Source organism: Plecotus auritus, assembly GCF_963455305.1.
Source record: "Plecotus auritus genome assembly, chromosome: 9".
NCBI classification, from domain to species: Eukaryota; Metazoa; Chordata; class Mammalia; order Chiroptera; family Vespertilionidae; genus Plecotus; species Plecotus auritus.
The window spans coordinates 95,821,541-95,844,083 of NC_137783.1; the positions used below are offsets into that span (position 1 = coordinate 95,821,541).

General features: G+C 39.0%; 1 pseudogene across 1 annotated transcript; it reads left to right on the forward strand.

Moving 5' to 3' along the window:
• The first annotated feature begins 14,229 nt into the window (after positions 1-14,229).
• LOC308233273 (small ribosomal subunit protein eS8-like) lies at positions 14,230-14,845 on the forward strand (annotated as a pseudogene). Its single transcript has one exon. The product of its transcript is annotated as a small ribosomal subunit protein eS8-like (transcript).
• Positions 14,846-22,543: the final 7,698 nt, after the last annotated feature.

Here is a 22,543-nt window from a genome sequence, read left to right on the forward strand (position 1 = left end):
ATGACTTCCCAAAAGTCTAAAATACAAATTTAATTCAGAAAATCTACTTGCTAATTATTGTTCTAGTATCACTTTCCTGATTTCATTACAGCCTACCATGAACTGCAAAGCTTATTGAAACATCTGCTTAAATTCCTTAGTGGATAGCATTGCCTTTTTCATTCTCAATATTTTATACCAGAGGCCCAGTGCACAACATTGCTGCACTGGGGGCAGGGAGGTTCCTCAGCCCGGCCTGCACCCTCTCGCAGTCTCGGACCCCGCAGGGAGTGGGCCTAAGCCGGCAGTCGGACATCCCCCAAGGGATCATTAGTGCTGCCATGAAGATAGGAGAGGTTCCTGCCACTGCTGCTGCATTCACTGGCTGTGATCCCAGCTTCTGGCTGAGTGGCGTCCCCCTGTGGTAGTGTACTCACCACCAGGGGGCAACTCCTGCACTGAGCATCTGCCCCCTGGTGGTCAGTGCACGTCATAGTGACCGGTCATTCCACTGTTTGGTTGATTTGCATAGTAGGGTTTTATTATATAGGATAAGCCTATAAAAATAGCATACATATTACAATACAGGCTTGTAGAAAACAGCAAAATCTATTTAACCATTTATTTTAGGTATGCTTTAGGCATATTTCTGAAGTAGAAAGTCTTATCCTTTAATTTGATATCTCTATCATTCTAAATTTAAACTTACTCTGAACTTCACAAAAAACATGCCTACGTGATCTGTTAAGCCAATAATAATTTATCTTGTAGTAATATAAATCATGTACCTCTGGAGAAACAAAAGTAAGTAAAACACAGTTGTTGTTCATAGGAAACTGATAGTATCTTAGTCAGGTAAACAGATTTGACCTAAGGTGAGGTCTTATAGAAGTACTTAAAAGGCACAATGGAAAAAAAAGGAGAGAGGAACCAGTTGCTTCTTATTCTTGTAATCTTCATTCTTAAAACTAGAATTGGCTTTTGACTCATTGTATATTACCTCTTCTAAGTTATATCAATTTTGTACATACATTTGATAATGTCTTCCCAAGTTAAATTATATTAAAGGTTTCCTATCATATAAATTTGAAACTTTCACAAGATAGAAAATCCTAGATAGCCCTAGCTGGTTTGGTTCAGTGGCTAGAGCGTCGGCCTGCAGACTGAAGGGTCCCGGGTTCCATTCATTACCAGTAAAGGGCATGTTTACTTGGTTGCAGTTTCCCAGCCCTTGTCTGGGTGCATGCAGGAGGCAACCAATCGATGTGTCTCTCACATTGATTTTCTCTCTGTCTCTCTCCCTCCCTTCTACTCTTTCTAAAAATCAATGGAAAAATATTCTGGGGTGAGGATTTATTAAAAAGAAGAAGAAGAAGAAGAAGAAGAAGAAGAAGTAAAGAAAAAGAAAATCCTATATAAATACTGGTCTCTGACTACCTCTTCTTTTGCATTATTCTAAAATATATACCATCATGTTAACCATATTACAAAAATGTACAGTTCAACAATGTCACATACCTGTGTCTCTGACTTCACATAGCATTTTCCTTCTATTTGAAATGCTATTCCTCTTTTTTTCTATATAACTCAAAATCAAGTTTTCTTGTAACTCTTTTAGTTAATATACATCTAATTTTAGCTCAATAACTCACATTTTCCACAAATCCTTCCTGACCCTAGAATGTGATTTCAGTGTACATATCCTGTGCTCGCTAACAGTATATAAGGCTAATACTGAATTGTTGAATTAGCTTTCTATGTTTCATAATAAATTACCACAATTTAGCACTTTAAAACAACATTCATTTATCTAACAGTTTCTGTGGGTCAGGATCAGAGCACAGCTAAGCTGGGTGCCTATGTAAAGATATAATCAACATTTCATCAGGAGACTCAATGGAAAAAAATATAAGAATGCTCAGTTGATTTTTCTCATTCATTTCCTTGTGGCTGTACAACTAGTGCTGCTTACTTCTTCAAAGACAGCAAAAACAACAAGGTTCTAGAGCAGGGGTGGGCAAACTTTTTGACTTGAGGGCCACAATGGGTTCTTAAACTGAACCGGAGGGCCGGAACAAAAGCATGGATGGAGTGTTTGTGTGAACTAATATAAATTCAAAGTAAAGGAGCGGAGGGGAGAGCAAGAGAACCCTCTGCTCTTTCGGCTCCATGGGCCGGATAGAACAGCCGAACGGGCCGGATCCGGCCCTAGGGCCGTAGTTTGCCCACGGCTGTTCTAGAGCAAGTCTACTAGCCAGAAGGAGTCTTATGTAACACTAGAGGCCCGGTGCAGGAAGATTCCTGCAAGAACAGGGCTTCCAGAGGGCTTCCCTCTTGCCACCGCCACCCCTCCCGCCCCCTCTGCTTTCCTTCCCAGAACTGCCGCCCCTGCCCTGCGCTTTCCCTCCCACCACCACTGCTGCGGGGCACTTTCCCTCCCGCCGCCGCCCCGTGCTTTCCCTTCCCCCCCCGCCGCCTCTGCCCCCAACCCCGCGCTTTCCCTCCCGCTGTCGCTGCTGCCCCATGCTTTTCCTCCCTCCGCCACGCCCCCACTCCCCGCGCTTTCCCTCCAGCAGCCGCCCCTCGCTTTCCGCTTTCCCTCCCTCTTCCTTCTCTGCTGTCTTCAGTCTTCACTCCATCTGCATATGCATATTAACCACCATCTTTCATTGGGTTAATTTGCATACTCGCTCTGATTGGCTGGTGGGTGTAGCGGAGTGATGGTTAATTTGCATGTTTCTCTTTTATTAGTGTAGGCTAGAGACCCAGTGCATAAAATTCTGCCCTCTGGGTAGGGGGGGTCCCTCAGCCCAGCCTGTGCCCTCTCACAGTCAGGGAGTCCCGTGATGGATCACCCCAAGGAGAAAAGCCCCGCCTGCCTGGCGGGTCTCTGTAATGGATCGCGCCCACCCCCCCCACGCACACACACAGAGGGAGGCCCAGGCAAACCACTAGCAGCACCGCCACCGGGTAAACTGGGACTCCCTCTTTGGGGTGATCGACCATGGGGCTCCACAATTGATCACCCCAAAGAGGTAGGCCCTGCCCACCTGGCCAGGGCTCCACGACGGATCACCTCCCCTGACGGAGGCCCCGCCCACCTGCCGCAGCACCATTGCGGGTAGCCTGGGCCTCCCTCTGCAGGGCGATCATGGGGAGATGGCGGGGCCCACCTGACCAGGGCTCCACAATGGATCACGCCCGCAAAGAAAGGCCTAGGCTACCTGATCGATCACCCTGCAGCTGGTGGCTTGGGCCTCCCTCTGCAGGGTGATCATGGGGAGATGGCGGGGCCCCTGACCAATTGCATCACACCCACCTTGGCTGGCCTGGCGCCAGTGGATATCATAGCACGGTCGTCTGGACAGTCATTCAGTAGATTTGTATATTACGCTTTTATTATTATAGATGATGTAATCACACATGTCACATCCTGTCACCCTTGCTATATTTTGCTAGTTAAAAGCAATCCACAGGCCCTGCCCATATTCAAGGAGAACATATTAAACAAGGGTGCACACCAATGTGGGTATCATGGGAGCCACCTTAAAGTTTGTCTGCTATGATTGTCATCACTGATTTATAAGCCTGTTTCCTCTGCTTGCCCACAAGCGACTTAATGTCAAGGAGCATGTCTTTGTATGCCCAGTAACTAGCACTCTATGTTTGGTATATGACACTTAAAACATGATTCACTGACTGGAGGTCCACTTCTGACACACATTATTTTACGACACTTTAATCAAGGAAACATGACAAATTCATTACATAGATTTTTCCTAAAACTATAGCATTTTTGTTATAATTGTTATAGCCATTTGTAAAAATGATCTGCAATAAAATGTGTGTGTTTACTAGGAAACTAAGCAAACGTAAGCAACCTGAGCCAATGGATGAACAGAAAGTGTATGCCATATTAAGATATGGTCAATCTATTAACATATATTTTAGAAAATGCATTTTGGAATATCTTAATTTTTAATATGTCTTGGTATCCAAAACAAAAATATTGTGACTATACTAAGTAAAAGGCAATTTATTTTCCATAAAAATATTTAAAACTGTAGCATCTAAAACCTAATGAATATAACATTATGATAATAGATAGCAAAGTGTTATGGATAATATTAACCCTTTGCCCTCATTTCTTGGTTACCACTATGATAATGTTATGTCTGAGTTTTTTAGAAATGCATTATTAGTGTGATACATGAACTAAGATAGCAACAGTACTATGCATTCTTGTTAACTATTTAAAAAGGAAAAGAGATGCTGTGTATTCACTACCAGAGAATAGCTACCTGTATAATATGTAGTTGCCATAGCAATTTAGGTAATTAACAAGCTTGGTTTGTATTACCCAGATGCTATAGGAGATTCACGTACAGAAATGTAAATCGTGCTCTGAGGCTGTCCTGTACGCTCCAGAGGGGGGAGAACATTATTTTACAGAATCCCTCTCTGATAAATTAGCTAATTAAAAGTTGTGTTGATGGATTTTAAATGCTTACATATACACTTCAGGTGAAAGTGGTACCTTTTATGAGAACAGAGAGTCTACATTCTGAATTTGCATTTACAGTATAATAAAGAAGTTCAGCTTTAAAATGTAGTTACATTAAATAACATCAGTAGAGTATTGCAGCTGACACAAGAAATTAATTTCCTTGATTTGTCATTAACATTTGCACAGTGGTAGCTGTGAGTCAGTTGATGTCACTCAGCTTCCAGGCAACAGAACGGAATGTACTTTGGGCTCTAGAGGTTTCATTTATAGCTGATGGGACCACCTGACAAAAATTTTCATAGAGCTGAGAGCCTCAAATAATTGACTACACTTCTTAATAGTTTTGCTATATAAAAAGACCCACTTTTTACATTTGTTTTTATTTATTTATTGTGCTTTTTAAGACTTCATCAACATAACTGTGCTTACAGAAATACATACATATTGGCTACTAAATAGCAATTTAAGTTTAACTTATTTTATATGATTTGGATCAAAAACTTGGTACATGGTTTAAACATTAAAAAAAGAAAAGATATGCCAATCTATTTCATTTTTTATCTATTACAAATGTATATAAAATATCCTCCAAATGCTGCTAAAGTAGGCAGCAAGAACTTTGAGAAATTAATCTTTGGTTTGTCTCTGAAAAATAACACATGTTGCACTGTAAAAGTTTATTAAAAAATTGGTACAACAAAGAAGTGTTGCAATGTTTCAATGCCTTTACGAAGTTCAATAACTAATGATGGATGCTGAAAAATGTGTAAAGCCTATGTATATTATGAATAAAAAAAGCAGTTGTAGTATAAATAGCCCATTCATTTTTATTAATGAACTAGAGCCCGGTGCATGAAATTCATGCATGGGGGGGATGTGTCCCTCAGCCCAGCCTGCACCCTCTCCCATCTGGGACCCCTCAAGAGATGTCCGACTGCCTGTTTGGGCCTAAAAGGGCAGTCGGACATCCCTCTCACAATCCAGGACTGCTGGCTCCTACCTGCTCGCCTGCCTGCCTGCCTGCCTGATTGCCCCTAACTGCTTCTGCCTGCCAGCCAGATCACCCCCTAAACACTCCCTTGCCAGCCTGATCGACACCTAACTGCTCCCATGCCGGCCCAATTGCCCCTCACTGCCCTCCCCTGCTGGCCTGGTCACCCCTAACTGTCTTCCCCTACAGGCCTGGTCACCCACAACTGCCCTCCCCTGCAGGCCTGGTCACCCCCAACTTCCCTCCCCTACAGGCCTGGTCACCTCCAACTGCCCGCCCGCCCCTGCAGGCCTGCTCCCCCCACAACTGCCCTCCCCTGCAGGCCTGGGTCCCCCCCTAACTGTCCTCCTTGCAGACCTGATCACCCCCAACTGCCCTCCTCTGCCAGCCCAGTCACCCATAACTGCCCTCCCCTGTAGGCCTGATTGCCCACAACTGCCCTCCCCCACTGGCCGGATCTCCCACAACTGCCCTCCTCTGCAGGCCTGGTCCCCCAAACTGCCATCCCTTACAGGCCTGGTCCCCCCCAACTGCCCTCCCCTGCAGGCCTGGTCACCCCTAACTGCCCTCCCCTGCAGGCCTGGTCCCCCCCAACTGCTCTCCCCTGCAGGCATGGGTTCCTCCCAACTGCCTTTCCCTGCAGGCCTGGTTGCCCCCAACTTCTCTCCTCTGGAGCTTTGTCACCCCTAACTGCCCTCCCCTGCAGGCTTCATTGCCCCCAACTGCCCTCCCTTGCAGGCCTGGTCCCTCCCAACTGCCTTCCCTTGCTGGCCATCTTGTGGTGGCCATCTTGTGTCCACATGGGGGCAGGATCTTTGACCACATGGGGGTAGCCATCTTGTGTGTTGGAGTGATGGTCAATCTGCATATTACTCTTTTATTGGATAGGATAGAGGCCTGGTGCACAGGTGGGGGCCGGCTGGTTTGTCCTGAAGGGTGTCCTGGATCAGGGTGGGGGTTCTCTTGGGGTGTGGGGCGGTCTGGGCGAGGGGCCTGTGGTGGTTTGCAGGCCGGCCACGCCCCCTGGCCACCCAAGCGGAGACCCTGGTATCTGGAGTTTATTTATCTTCTACAATTGAAACTTTGTAGCCTGGAGTGGAGCCAAGCCTTCTGCTTGCTCCTTGGTGGCAGCCATTTCTGTTGGAATTTATGTATCTTCTATAATTGAAACTTTGTAGCCTTAAGCGGAGGCCTGGGCCAGCCAGGGTGTGAAGAAAGCTTGGCTTCCTCCATCGCTGGGGGCAACCCTAGCCTCCTGCTCTTTCCAGCTCCGTGGCTGCCGCCATTTCTGTTTGGGTTTATGTATCTTCTATCATTGAAACTTTGTAGCCTTGAGTGGAGGCCTGGACCGGCAAGGGCAGGCAGAAAGCTTGGCTTCCTCCATTGCCAGGTAAACCCAAGCCTCCCTCCTGCTCTCTGTGGCTGTAGCCATCTTGGTTGGGTTTATTTGCATATTTGCTCCTGATTGGATGGTTGGCATGGCTGGTGGGCGTGGCTGGTGGGTGTAGTGGAGTGGTGGTTAATTTGCATATTACTCTTCTATTAGATAGGACTAGAGGCCCGTTGCAGGAAGATTCCTGCAATAATAGGGCTTCCTGCAGTGGTCCCCACTGCCCCGCCTGTTTCCCTCCCTTCTCCACCACCCCGCCTGCTTGCTTCTCCGCAGCTTTGCTCCCTTCTGCAGCGCTTGGCTTCCTTCTACATTATCTTCAGTCTTTGCTCTGCACCTGGATATGCAAATTAACCGCATCTTGGTTGGGTCAATTTGCATACTCGCTCTTTATTGGCTGGTGGGCATGGCTTGTGGGTGTAGCAGAGGTACAGTCAATTTGCATGTTTCTCTTTTATTAGATAGAATAATAATAGCATCAACTTACTGAACACTTACTGAACTTAGACATACTGAGAGCTAATTGTGCATTGTCAAGTGCTCATTCCATTATGAGGTACTTTTTATTACAAATTTACAGATTAAATGTAGTGAATGAATGCTGTGGCATTTTTGCTTACCAGACTACCATCCTCCAATTTCCCAGATTGGCAGCAGCCATTGGGGCAGAAACCTGCATTTATGATGTGGCGCGATGAGTTAACACAGTGGTCGGCAAACTTTTAGTCAACAGAGCCAAATATCAACAGTACAACGATTGAAATTTCTTTTGAGAGCCAAATTTTTTTAACTTAAACTTCTTCTAACACCACTTCTTCAATATAGACTCGCCCAGGCCATGGTATTTTGTGGAAGAGCCACACTCAAGGGCCAAAGAGCCGCATGTGGCTCACGAGGTGCGGTTTGCCAACCACTGAGTTAACATATCTCTGGTTCTCAAATAATTATGGATCCTTATGACTGTAGCATTTAAAAACCAATGAATATAACATTATGATTATAGATAGTAAAGTGTTATCAATAATATTTGCCTTTTGCCCTCATTTCTTGGTTACCAGTTTCATGAATCAATGAAGAACTGGCTCAGAAGCTTGGTTTTATGTTCCCCCCTTCCCTTGCCTCCGAACTCTTTCAGGGTTGGAGTGACCTTTTGGCCAACATCTTGCAAAAGTATTTAAAATCAGATACTACACCCACTTGCAGCAAGGGATAGAGAGCAGATAGGGCACACAGCAGACTGGGAAGAATGCGGCTGGGGGAGAAGACACATGGGAGAATTAGGGCTTTGAAGGGCTTCTGTATCCACCAGGGAATGAGAGAGCCACATGCATGTCTGTGGATGGATATATACCCAGGAAAGACCTGAGAGAACTCTATGCTTGTACCTTTGGCTACCCTGGACAGGCAGAGGAAAAGGCAAAGGCAGAGTTATAGGCATCTTGGCTAAACATTGAAGGAATGCCATAGCTCAAAAGCAATCTACAAAGAAAAAGAGAACATATTTTCTTTGTTTTGTTGTGTTGTTGGTTTTTTTGCTCCAGAGGTCTCAGGAAATCTCTATCAGGTCATTGGCTGACTGCTAAGCTAATAGAATGGAGACTTCAGTGACCACATATGAAAAGAAACATAGTCTTTGCAAAAATAATTTGGAAAAGGTACTTAACAAATGGATGACTGCAGACAAGCAAAGAGTAACAGTGCAAAACTAGTGAGGGTGGGGAAAGGAGGATCTGATTTTTAGCATTATCACATTATAAAACGCAAATTTTCCCTGTTTTAACCAAAAAATAAAAATCTGAGACTAGGAAAGTAGAGCCTATTAACAACAAATAAAAATAATATAAAAACCACAAGACAGAAAAAAGAAGGAAGGAAGGGAGGAAGGAAGGAAGGAAGGAAGGAAGGAAGGAAGGAAGGAAGGAAGGAAGGGAGGGAGGGAGGGAGGAAGGAAGGAAGGAAGGAAGGAAGGAAGGAAGGAAGGAGGAAGGAAGGAAGGAAGGAAGGAGGAAGGAAGGAAGGAAGGGAGGAAGGAAGGAGGAAGGAAGAAAGGGCAGAAATCATCCTTGAAGAAACCCAGACATTGGAGGTAACAGACAGAGATTTCAATCAATTCTTAATTATGTTTAAAGGGTTAAAGGAAACCACTGAAAAAAGAGTCAAAACAACACAGGAGAATAATTACAGAGCACACTAATTTATAAAACACATAGAGATTATCAATAAAGAAATATAAATTATTTAAAAAGACCCAAGTAAATATTCTGAGCTGAGAAGTGCAAAGCTGAAGTTAAAACTTTATTTCAGAGTTCAACAGCAGACGTGAGCATGGGAAGAAAGAATTAGCAGCCCTGGCAAGTGTGGATTAGTTGGTTGAATGTCATCCCACACACCGAAAGGTCGCTGGTTCAGTTCCCAGTCAGGACATGTGTTTTCTCTCTCACAGTGATGTTTCTCTCTCTCCCTCTCCCTTCCTCCTTCTCTGAAATCAATGCAAATATATTTTTTAAAAAAAGAAAAATAAAGAATTAGTAGACTTAAACATAGGCCAACTAAAAGTATCCAGTCTGAGGAATAGAAAGATGAAAGAATATGAAAAAAAAAAAAGAACCTAGCCAAGGGATCTGTGAAACATCATCATAGTTAACAACATATACATTATGGAAGCCCCAGAAGGAAGAGAGAGAGAGAGAGAGAGAGAGAGAGAGAGAGAGAGAGAGAGAGAGAGAATTTTAAGAAATGATATTGAAAGATTTCCCAAATTTTATGAAATGGTGAATCTACATATCAAAAAAGTCAGGAACTCTATGTATGCTGAACATAAAAAGATTTACCCTGAGACACATTATAGTCACACTTTCAAAAGACAGAAAGAGAATCTTCAAAGCATCAAGAGAGAAGCAAGGGCTATTTAATAAAATTAGTAATCAGTTCTCAGTAGAGACCATGGAGAGCAGAAGCCAGTGGTTGACATATTTAAAGAGCTAAAAAACAAAAACTGTTAACTAAGAATTATATGTTCAACAAAATTATTTTTCAAAAATGAAGATAAATTAAGACATTCCAGATAGGAAAAATTCAGAGCATTTGTTGCTATTATACCTGCTCTACAAGAAATGATAAAGATAGTCCCTCAAGATAAAATAAAAGAACACTAGAGAGATACTCAAATCCATATCTATATATATAATCTATATATATAATAGAGAAATATGCTAATTAACCGGGACACCGTAATAGATCGATAGGACAGGAGGAGGTTGTGTGCACAGCGTTGGGGGCAGGGCGGAAGGGGCCTCCGTGTGTCTGCACTGGGGGAGGGCCTGATCAGCAGCTGCTGTGGCTGCTTCAAGGGCTGGAGAGGGAGGCAGGGCAGGACCAGCAACTCAAGGGTGGGCGGTGCCATGTGATTTCAAATCGCACACTGGGCTCCTAGTACAGAAATAAAGAATAACAGTATGGTGATTGCTAGGAGGGCAAAGTGGAGGCAGTAGGTGGGTAAATGATGTTGGATGGAGACTTGACTTGGGGTGGTGAACATACAATACAGTATACAGACAATGTGTTGTAGAATTGTACACCTGAAACCTGTATAATTTTGTTAACCATTGTCACTAGAAAGAAATTCAATAAAAATAAAATAAGAGTAACAGCAAAGGTAACCATATAGTTAAATTAAAAAGCCAGTATTATAATTTTGGCTTGTAACTCCTTTTTTCTATATGATTTAAAAGACAAATGCATAAAACAATAATTATACATCCATGTTAATGGGCACATGGTGTACAAAAATTTGTGATAGTAAGGGAGGAAACAGAATTGCATATGGGCAGAAAATTGTATGCCAATGAAGCTAAGCTTCTATTAATTAAAACTAGCTTTTTATACATTTAGGATGTTAATTGTAATACTCGTGGTTACCCCTGAGAAAATAACTAAAAATATAGAGAGAAAAGAAAATGAGGAGGAAATCAAAATGATACACTATAAAATGTCTGTTAAATACACAAAAAAACATTATTGGGAGAACTGATGAACAAAAATAGATATAAGGCATAAAGGAAACAGAAGCAAATAAAAAGAAATGGTAAAAGTAAGTCCTCTCTTATCAGTAATCACTATAAATATGATTGGATTAAATTCATCACTTAATGAATTCAAAGGCAGGGAAAATAGAATGTTTTTTAATTATCCAACTATATGCTGTCTACAAGAGAAGCACATAAAATCCAAATATACAAGTAAATTGAAATTGAAAATCAAAAGAGATATTTCATGCCCATAGTAACCAAAAAAGGATTGGCTGGCCATACTAATATCAGACAAATTACTTTAAATAAAAATATTGTTATGAGAGGCAAAGAAGGAAATTGCATATAGATAAAATTATCAGTCCATCAATAATTATAGAAAACTCAAAAATAAATTAGACTACATTAAAATTAAGTACTTTTGTGCATCAAAGAGAACTATCAAGAAAGTTAAAGACAACCCACATAATACGAGAAATATAATCAAATCATATATCTAATAATGATCTAATATTGGAATATATGAAGAACTCTTACAACTCAACAACAAAGGACCAACAGCCCAATTAAAATATAAGCAAAGGACTTCAATGACTTAAGTAAATATTGTCTCCAAAGAAAATATATAAATTGTCAACAAGCAGATGAAAAGATGCTCAACATCATTAGCCAGTAGCTAAATGCAAACAAAAACCACCATGAGAGAATATTTTACATTCACTAAGGATAACTACCAAAAACATGGAAAATATCATGTATTCATGAGGATACGGACAAACTGGAATCTTTCTACACTTGCTGATAGAAATGTAAAATGATGCTACCACTGTGGAAAGCAGTTTGGCCATTCCTCAATAAGTTAAACACAAAATTACCATGTGTTTCAGCAATTCCACTCCTGGATGCATACCCAAAAGAATTGAAAACATATGTTCAAACAAAAACGTGCACATGAATGTTCATAGCAGCACTATAGCCAAATCAAAAAAATCAAGTAAATGAACCAAGTGTCCATAAATTGATGAATGCATAAACAAAACATGGTACATCCGTATACTAGAATATCATTCAGCCATAAAAAGGAATGGAGTGTTTTTAAGTACTAAAACATGAATGGACCTTGAAAACATTAGGCCAAGTGAAAGAAACCAGACATAAAAATCCACATGTTGTATGATTCTATTTATATGAATATCCAGAATAGGCAAATCCACAGAGACAGAAAGCAGATTAATGGTTGCCAGGGACTGGAGTAGGGGAAAACGAGAAGACTGCTTTAAGTGTACAGGGTTTCCGTTTGGAATGATGAAAATATTCTGAAACTAGGTAGTGGTGATGGTTGTACAACACTGTAAATGTACTAAATGTTGCTAAAAGTAAACTTGGGATATGCATATTTTACCACAAAAAATATTTAAAGCAAGTTAGAAGAAAAAATGAAAATAATTTGGTAGTTTCTTAGAGGAATGGAGCATAGAGATACCATTGATTCAAAATCAGAATAACAAAATGAGCCCAAGTAGTTATTAGCTGGCACCATATACTTACAAAAAATTTTATGGGGACTAAGTAAAACAAAAATATGTAAAAAATTACTAGTGTAGAACTTGACCCATAGTTTATTTTCTATAAATATTGATTTACTCTAAACTTATTTAGTTAAAGCTATCTATTTTGTTATTACTTTTTGGTCATTTTTGTATAATTATCAAGTTATTTCATAAAGCATGTTAATTACAAGTGCTGACTCTGCAGTGACTGACATTGTCCAAGTTTAAATCTGGGCTTCCTTTTTTCTGTGATCTTTAGAAAATTTGCTTTAACTCACTCTGCCTGTTTGCTTATTTATAAAATTAACAATCATTTTATAAATGATTTATGAGTAATGAGCAATAGGGTAGAAAAATGTATAACAAATTTTAACACAAGTCTAGGCTCTTAAATCATCATTCAAGTATTATTATTAATAATAATAACAATAGAAATATATTTCTATTGTCACATTTTACTCCTGCTTTGTGATAAACAAAGAAAGTAATTCAAACTTTGAATGGGAAGATATATTAGTTATTTTAATTAAATTACTTATATCCTTCCTGTCTCATTCCAAATAAGAAAATGTCCTTCCTATCTGGTTTCCATACCTTCTGTTTTGCTTCCTGACACTTGTATCATCCACCCTTTTATCTCTGCTTTAGCTTTACAATCTAGTGACATAGGCTGTCCATCTTTTTATGCCCCTTGTTTTTCAGGGCATTATCTATAACTAGTAGCCCTGCACACAAATCCATGCACCAGTAGCTCACCAGTAGCTCACTGCTGCCCTCCAGTAGCTCTCCACCCACTGCCCTGCCCTCCTGTAGCTCTACCCATCCCCTTCTCCCCAACCCCCCTCATAGCTTGCTGCCCTGCCCCCTCCTGTAGCTCTTGACCACCCTCCTGTAGCTCTCCCCATGCCCCCCCGCCCCCGCTCACCCCCATAGCTTGCTGCCTTGCTCCCTCCTGTAGCTCTCTACCGCCTGCTTGTAGCTCGCTGCCCCACCCTCCTGCTGATCTGTGATCCGGTCGTTATGTGGTCAGTCATTACGCTTCATGGCATAATGACCATTTGCATATTACATCTTTATTATATAGGATTATTTCTTCTCAAGGACATGCACCAGTGATCATGTATTAACTCCATCTTGCCTGCCATAGGTTTGTAAATTACTGCTTATTTAGGAGAATGCATAAGACATGAACTAGATTTTTTAGTCATAATATTCTATGACCTTATTGAAATATGGTGAATAAAATAACTTTTGCTAAGTTCAAAATTTTCTAGTTGGGAAAAGAAAAAGAAAACAGGTATACTTCAGATGCCTTACTTATATCATCTCTACCACTAGGTCATGTAAAAGTCATGTAGACATAAAAGTAGACATGTAATGTAGAAGGAGACAGTGAATCAGAACAATTTGTTTCAAAAGCTGTGTGCATAAACTCTTGGATTGTTGAAAAGAAACTTCTCAATAGTCCAACTGGGAAAATAATTTGATAATGCTCCAGAAGTTGTTTGAAAGGCCCCTCACTAGACGCCTTGCTGAGAAGTATATACTGTATATAATTTTGAAGTCCTAAGAAAACAAAAATCTTATCAATACATACCCAGAGAAGGGCTATAATAGAAATATAAAATTTGAGCATGCCCCAGGAAAACAAGGCTGCATTTTTAATGGTTGCTAAACAAATTCTAGAGTTTTACTCTGAGTAATAATGAAAATAAGCTAAAGTGTTTACAATTGTTTTCAAAAACAGGGACATGTAGCTCTTTCCAGCCGGCAGGCACCAAACCATGGGTTTCTCTCAGGACAACTGGCACAGCGCCACAAGACCAGGGGCAAGAGAAAGCCCTACCACAAGAAGCGAAAACATGAGCTGGCATGCCCTACTGCCAGCACTAAGATTGGGCCCCTCCACGTACACACAGTGTGAGTGCGGGGAGGCAACAAGAAGTACCGAGCTTTGAGGCTAGACGTAGGCAACTTCTCCAAGGGCAAAACAAGGATTATTGATGTCTACACTGCATCCAACAAGGAACTGGTCCACACCAAAACCCTAGTAAAGAACTGCATCGTGCTCATTGACAGCACACCATACCAACAGTGGTAACAAGTCCCACTACGTCCCACTACACCCTGCCCCTGGGCCGCAAGAAAGGGGCCAAGCTGACTCCTGAGGAGGAAGAGATTTTAAACAAAAAACAATCAAAGAAAAATCAGAAGAAAAATGATGAAAGGAAAAAGAATGTCAAAATCAGCAGTCTTCTCAAAGAGCAGTTCCAGTAGGGCAAACTTCTTGCATGCATCCCTTCAAGACCAGGCCAGTGTGGCCAGGCAGATATCTATGTACTGGAGGGCAAGAAGCTGGAGTTCTATCTGAGGAAAATCAAGGCCCAGAAAGGCAAATAAATCCTCTGCCCTCCTATCTTAGCCCATGTACTTAAGGTCTTTATTCAAAAAAAAAAAAAAAAAAAAAAAAAAAGAAAGTAAAGAAAGAAAGAAAAAAAAAATAAAGACATGTAAAAAAAAATACAAAGTTTTATGAGCAAAGTGACATATGACAAATCTACTACATATTTCCTCAGAGCATCAGTAAAAATGGCTGATAATTTAAGAAAAATATATACCCTCAATAATATTCAACTGAAAAAATGACATACTATTTTGTATGATAATTACTGGCTATGATTTTAAGTGATATTATAGAGAATTTCCTAATATATAAAAATATAAAATATGAACCCCCAAGCAACCACTTCCCAGCTTCAGCAGTTACTGAGTCATACACATTGCTATTTCATGTCTACTTTCATCATCTTCTATCTCTCACATTTTATCAAAGCAAATTTTAGCCTTAAAATCATTTCATTAAAATTTTTTATTATGTATCTTTTTTTTATTATTGATTTTTAGAAAGGGAGGGAGGGAGGGAGAGAGAAACATAGATGTGAGAGCAAAACATTACTCTACTGCCTCATGCACTCCCCCTACTGGGTTTCAAACCCACAACCTGGGCATGTGTCCCAACCAGGAATCAAACTATTTGGTGCACAGGATGACTCCCAACCAACTGAGCCAAAAAAGCATAAATGCAATGCCATCATCTAACCTAAAATTAATAATCCTATCTAATGAAGAGGGAATATGCAAATTGACTGTCATGCCATAACAAGGTGCTGCGCTCACAGCGGAGGCAGGGATTCTGTAACACAAGATGGCTGCACCCACAGCAGAGGCCGAGTTCCCATAATGAGCCTTAACGAGTAATCAGCAGGGACCTGAGGCTGTGTGGCGCTGGGCCGGGACAAGGACCTGAGGCTGTGACCCCCGCTTGGTGGGGCTTGACGGGACCTCAAGCCACGCCCCCCACCCTGGTGCCAGGCCGGGGGACCTGAGGCCGCGCCCCCTGCCTGACAGGGCAGTTTGGAGTGAGCAGGCCAGCAGGGGAGCAATTGGGGGTGAGCAGGCCAGTGGGGAGGGAAGGTGGGACCTTAGGCCACACCTCCTGGCCTGGGCTGGGGGACCTCAGGCCTCACCCCCCACCCTGGCACTGGGCCAAGTGATCTGAGTTCACACCCCCACCTTGCGGGGCTTGGCAGGGGTGGAGCTGGCCTGGTCTGAATCTAGTCCAATGTGGGTGGGGCCGGCCAGGTCTGGGTTTTGTGCGATTTCAAGGAGCACATGGGTGGGTGGGGACTTGACTCTGGTACCTGTGGCGCGCCCCAGACTCTGACAGGAGGAAGATTTTCATATACATATCTCTGACACTTCTATTATAGAGAAAGGGCAAATAGCAATATTAAAATATTTCCTCTAATTAATTCCCTTTTAATGTACATGAATTTCATGCACCAGGTCACTAGTAATTATATAATAACCAGTTGTGTTCAAATTTCCAAATATCTCAGAATGTATTTTCTTAATTGTGTTTGTTTGAATCAGGCAAATAAGGTTCACACATTGCAATTAGCTGATTTGTCTTACAAGTGTTAAAATCTTTAGGCTTCCTCTCCATTTATTTAATTTCTTGAATTTATTTGTTGATACAAAGATATTAAAGCACAATGTGATAAGTAAGCTGTAAGAGTACAGGGGTTTTGTGTGTGTGTGTTTCATTCTTGAATCCCCATTTTAAAGATCCCTAGAATATAGTAAACACTCAATAAACATTTGTTGAATGATATTGAGATATACAAGCCTAAACATTGTTTGTAGGGGTATAAATTGTTCACATATTAACATTCAGTGAAAAAAAAATCATATATATTAGTATATATTATTTTTTCCTTTCCTTTTTTTTAATTTAAATTATTTGTTTAAAATATTACATTAGTCTCCTTTTCCCCCCCTCCATTGACCTCCCCTGTCCACTCCCACCCCCAGCACATGCCCTTACCCCCCTACTGTTTGTGTTCATTGGCTATGCTCATAAGCTTGCATACAAGTCCTTTGGTTGATCTCTTACCCCCTCACCCCCCACTTTCCTTCATAAGTTGGACAGTCTGTTTGATGCTTCTATGTCTCTGGTTCAATAGTATTTTTGTACATACAACTTAACAAAAGGAAGATAAACAACCCAATCAAAAAATGGGCAAAGGACATAAATAGACACTTTTCAAAAGAGGACATAAGGAAGGCCAAGAGAATATGAAAACATGCTTAAAGTCACTAATCATCCGAGAGATGCAAATCAAAACGACAATGAGGTACCATCTCATACCTGTCAGAATGGCTATCATCAACAAATCAACAAATCAACAAACGACAAGTGTTGGCGAGGATGGGGAGAAAAAGGAACCCTGTGCACTGCTGGTGGGAATGCAGACTGGTGTAGCCACTGTGGAGAACAGTATGGAGTTTCCTCAAAACATTAAAAATGGAACTTCCATTTGGCCCAGTAATCCCACTTCTGGGAATACATTTTTAAATCATATACATATGATTGTACTTTATAATTCTACCCATATTAGGACAACTATATAACCCAATTACCCAGGAAATTCCAATGTTTACTTGTCCAGTGGTTTCCAGGCAGTTTAGTATGTGTCATTATAAAAGTATCCCAGTTAATACAAATTTTACAAATATGTGTAGATTAAAGGACATGTTTCATAACAACCAATGGTTTAAAGAATAAATCAAAAGAATAAATAGTTATCTTGTGAAAAAAATAGAAACATACCAAAATAAGTTCTAAGAGAGAAGTTTATTGTGATAAAAGCCTATTTAAGAATAAGGAAAACATCTCAAATAACTTAAAATTGTACCAAAAAAAAGGAATTAGAAAAAGAAGAAATAAGTCCTTAATTGTCAAAAGGAAAGAAATAGCAAACATAAGAGTAGAAATAAATGAAAGAGTCTAAAAAGATAATAGAAAAGATCGATGAAATTAAAAGCTGATTCTCTGAAAAAAAAGAAAAGAAAACACAAAACAAAACTTTTACTAGACTTGCCAAAAAAAAAAAAGAGAGAGAGAGATGAGTCAATTAAAATTAAAAATAAGCCTGGCCAGTGTGGTTCAGTGGTTGAGCATTGACCCAGGAACTAGGAGGTCACAGTTTGATTCTCAGTTAGGGTATATGACTGGGTTATGGCTTTATCCCCAGTAGGAGGTGTGCAGGAGGCAGCTGATCAATAATTTTCATCATTTATGTTTCTATCTCTCTCTCACTCTCTCTTCCTCTCTGAAATTAGTAAAACCATACTTAAAATAATTTTTAAAATTAAATTAAAAATGAAAGTGGAGATATTGCAACTGATAGTGTAGAACTACAAAGGAAAAAGAGACTACGGTGAACAAATAAACTTCAAGTTAGACAACCTAGAAGAAATGGACAAATTCCTAGAAACATTCAGCCTACCTTGACTGAATCATGAACCATTATTAGTAAGAAGATTGAATTAAAAATAAAAAACCTCCCAACAAGAAAAAGTTGAGGATCTAACAGCATCTTTGGTGAATTCTACTAAACATTTAAATAACTAATACCAATCCTTCTCAAACTCTTCCAAAAAATGTAAGAGAAGGAAATACATCTAAACTCATTTTACAAGGCCAGCATTACCCTGATACCAAAGCCAGAGAAGGACATTACAAGAAAAATATATTATAGACCAATATCCCAGATGAACATACATGTAAAAAGCCTCAACAAAATATTTGCAAACTGAATTCAACAATACATTAAAAGGATCATACACCATGATCAAATGGGATATATATCAGGGATGAAACAATGGTTCAGCATCTACAAATTAATCAGTGTGGTACACCATATTAACAAAATGAAGGACAACAAGCATATGATCCTCTCAATAAATGCAGTAAAAGCATTGGACATAATTCAACATCTTTTCATGATAAAAACCCTCAACAGCCGAAACTGGTTTGGCTCAGTGGATAGAGCATCAGCCTGCAGACTGAAAGGTCCCAGGTTTGATTCCGGTCAAGGGCATGTACCTTGGTTGCGGGCACATTCCCAGTAGGAGGTGTGCAGGAGGCAGCTGATCAATGTTTCTCTCTCATCGATGTTTCTAACTCTCTATCTCTCTCCCTTTCTCTCTGTAAAAAATCAATAAAATATATTTTAAAAAAAACCCTCAACAAACTTGGCATGAAGGGAACATACCCTAACATAATAAAGGTGTATATGATAAGCCTGTAGCTAAAATCATACTTACGGGTGAAATGCTGAAAACTTTACTTCTAAGAACAAAAACAAGATAAGGATGCCAATCTCTTTACTTTTATTTAGCATATACTGAAAATCTTAGCATTTAGGTTAGAAAAAGAAGATATTCTAATAGGAAAGGAAGAAGTAAAACTCTGTTTGTAGATGACATGGTATTGTCTATAGAAAATTCTAAATATTCCACCAAAAGAACTGTTAGGACTAATAAATACTAATAATTTTAGTAAAGTTGCAGAACACAAACTCAATGTACAAAAATAACTTGTGTTTCTATATACCAACAACAATCATAAAGTGGAATTAAGAAAAAAATCTTATTGATAATAAATAGCATCAAAAAGAATAAAATACTTAGGAATAAATTAAACCAAGGAGTTGTGAGATCTATACAGTGAAAACTATGCAGTGAAATGAAATACCAACATTGTTATAGCTTCTTAATCTACTTTAAACTGGAGATATACTTTAGTCCTTTTTTGTCTTTTATAATCTTCACCAGAGGCCCGATGCACGAAATTCGTGCAAGAGTAGGCCTTCCTTCCCCTGGCTGCCTGCACCGGCTTCCCTCTGGCACCTGGGACCTGGGCACCCCTGGCTTCTTCCGGAAGGATGTCAGGTCTAATTAGCATATTATGCGTTTATTATTATAGATACTTGTGAAGAGTATATACATTTCATTCACAGGTTCCCCAATTTCAGTCTATCTATAGGTTTCTAATAATTACATTCATTTTATGCATTTTTAGCAGAAATATCAACCATAGAAATTATGTCGTACCCTCACCACAACATACCAAGAGGCATATGCTATCTATTTGTCCCATGACTGGTGATGCTAACTTTGATCACTTGGGTAAGGTGGTATCTGCCAGATTTTTCGCATTATAACTGCTATTTTTCCTTTTTTAAATTAATATGCATCCTGTTGGAAGATGCCTCTAAAATTTGTGAACATCTTGATTGTCATCAAACTTTCTCTTTCTAGTTTTAGCAAGCACTTGCCTATTATTACAATAGCTAGCGGTTGCCAGTCGTTGACTTTTTGAATTATTATTTCTTCTGCAATTAATAATTGGCACTCTACTGTAAAGATTTTCTTTCTCTACATTTAATTAATCAATTTATTTATATCAATATGAACTCATGGATTCTAAATTTATTCTATGAATTATGATCTATCAATAAATATAATTATTTATTGATGCTCAAATTGATCCAGATTTGATCAGTGGTATTTTCAAACTTGCTTCTGTGTGTTTTGACATGCCCATAATTTATTTCTTAATACTTCCTTACTTTCTAGAGCAAGATGTGCCAGGTTCATTGTGTACTCTCCCAGGCCCTGGCCTAGAATCAACCATGTTGCCAATGAGTTTGAATGCATTTTAGTAGAGAATGCAACTTAGATTTCAAAATCTAAGATCTATGTGTATCTATCTATCTATCTATCTATCTATCTATCTATCTATCTAATCTATCTATCTATCTATCCATCCATCCATCTATCCATCTGTCATTCTACCTGTCAATCTAAGCATGAAATTATACTGATACCTCAAATTTCAATTAAATGTCACAAAGTTCATTCTAGCCTTCTTATTTGATGTATTTGTAATTCCCTTTTCTGACAATGAGGAAATCTGATTCCTAAGAATATTTGCTCAATCCTAGAATATATATTTAAGCTAACCCATACCTCTATGAAAAAGAGATACTTATTAATAAATTTGATATTGTTTACAGTTTGATTCATTTTTAGCTTAATGGTATATTATCAAAATAATGGTTCTAGAGTTACTTGGGGTAATTCTTTCCTTCATCCTTTACAGGTGTGGCTAATTTATACATTTGAAATACAATCTTATTTCTGTTTGTAATCCCTTGTTGATTTAATTTTTTTAACAAATATAACTTGGCTCTGATAGTCAAAACTATACAGAAAGTTTCACTCAGAGAAATGAGAGACCTCCTGCCCCCATCTTTCTCCTGTTTCTCCAGCCTCTGCACTTCATTTCAACACACCTTCTGAGAAGAATCAATCTCATTAGTTATTTTGCAAAAATGAACAGGTATGTGTATATTTTCATATCCTCGCTTTTTTTTTTTTCACTTTTTCTTAAATTTAACAATTTATTCTGTAAATTACTCTATACCAGCCAGCATTTGTCTTCATTGTCTAATTTCCATTGTGATTTTTTTAACCTTAGATTTTTTTTTGTTTATCACAATTTCAAACATTGGGATTTATTTTTTAGAATACGTATTTTGTAAGATTTCTATATTCTGAAATTTCTTAAGACTTCGTTTTGTTGTGTGAAGCATATATGGTCAATTTAGAAATGCTCTTTGTGTAATCATAAATGGTGTGAACCCTATAATTGTTAGGTACAATATTCCATATATGTAAGTTAAACCTAATTTACTTATCATTTTGTTCATATATTTATATCTTTACTGAGTTTTACCTGATTGTTTAATCAGTTAAACAGGAAATGTGTTTAAACTTCCCACTCTAATTGTGAATTTCTTGAGGGAGAGCTAGAGAGACAGAGTGTGTGTATTATACATATTTAGAGTTGATATATCTTCCTGGAAAATTGGATATTTCATTATTATGAAATGTTCCTTGCAATCTCTATTAATACTTTTGTATTCAAGTCTTGTTTTAATATTGCTACACTAGCTTTTCTATGGTTAATATTTGCATATTATGCATTTTATCATAATTTTACTTTTGACCTTTGAACCTTATATTTAAAGGGCATTGCTACTAAGTAGTAGTATATAATTAGGTTTTTAGTTTTATATAATACAAATGATAGCCTCTTTTCTTTTAATTATAGTATTTATCCTACATATATTTGTTTACCAATCACACTTTACTCAGTGCTTTCTTCTTCCTTTGGGAAGACTCCTTTTTATTTTCTGTAAAGTGCTACAAGTAAATATGTGAGGATTTGCCAGCCAAATAAAGTCTCAGTTTCATATTCTTCTTTGTTTATAAAAAATATTATAACAATTCAAAGTATAAAAATCATTTGTCAGCTAGACATAAACAAGTCGTGGGCTGAATTTAATTTCCTAATCACTATTTTATAGATTAAAACATGCATCCTTTATTTGTCAAAGTTTAATAATAATTGTTTCTTTTACTTTACTCTCAGACAATTCCATTGATCTTATTTTGAATTATAAACCATCCTTGTACTTTGTTTTAATTCTATATATATTTTAAACTTGTTCCAAACATTTATTCAGTCAATATTCACTTAGATTTAATGGCATATTTAACCATGTTCTTTGTTATTTGTTTCTCTCTGCATTTCTGAACTTCAATTTCAGATCATTTTCCTTCTTGCTAAAGAAAATCCTTACTGCATTGTCATCAGTGATAAATTCTTTTTGTCTGATTCTG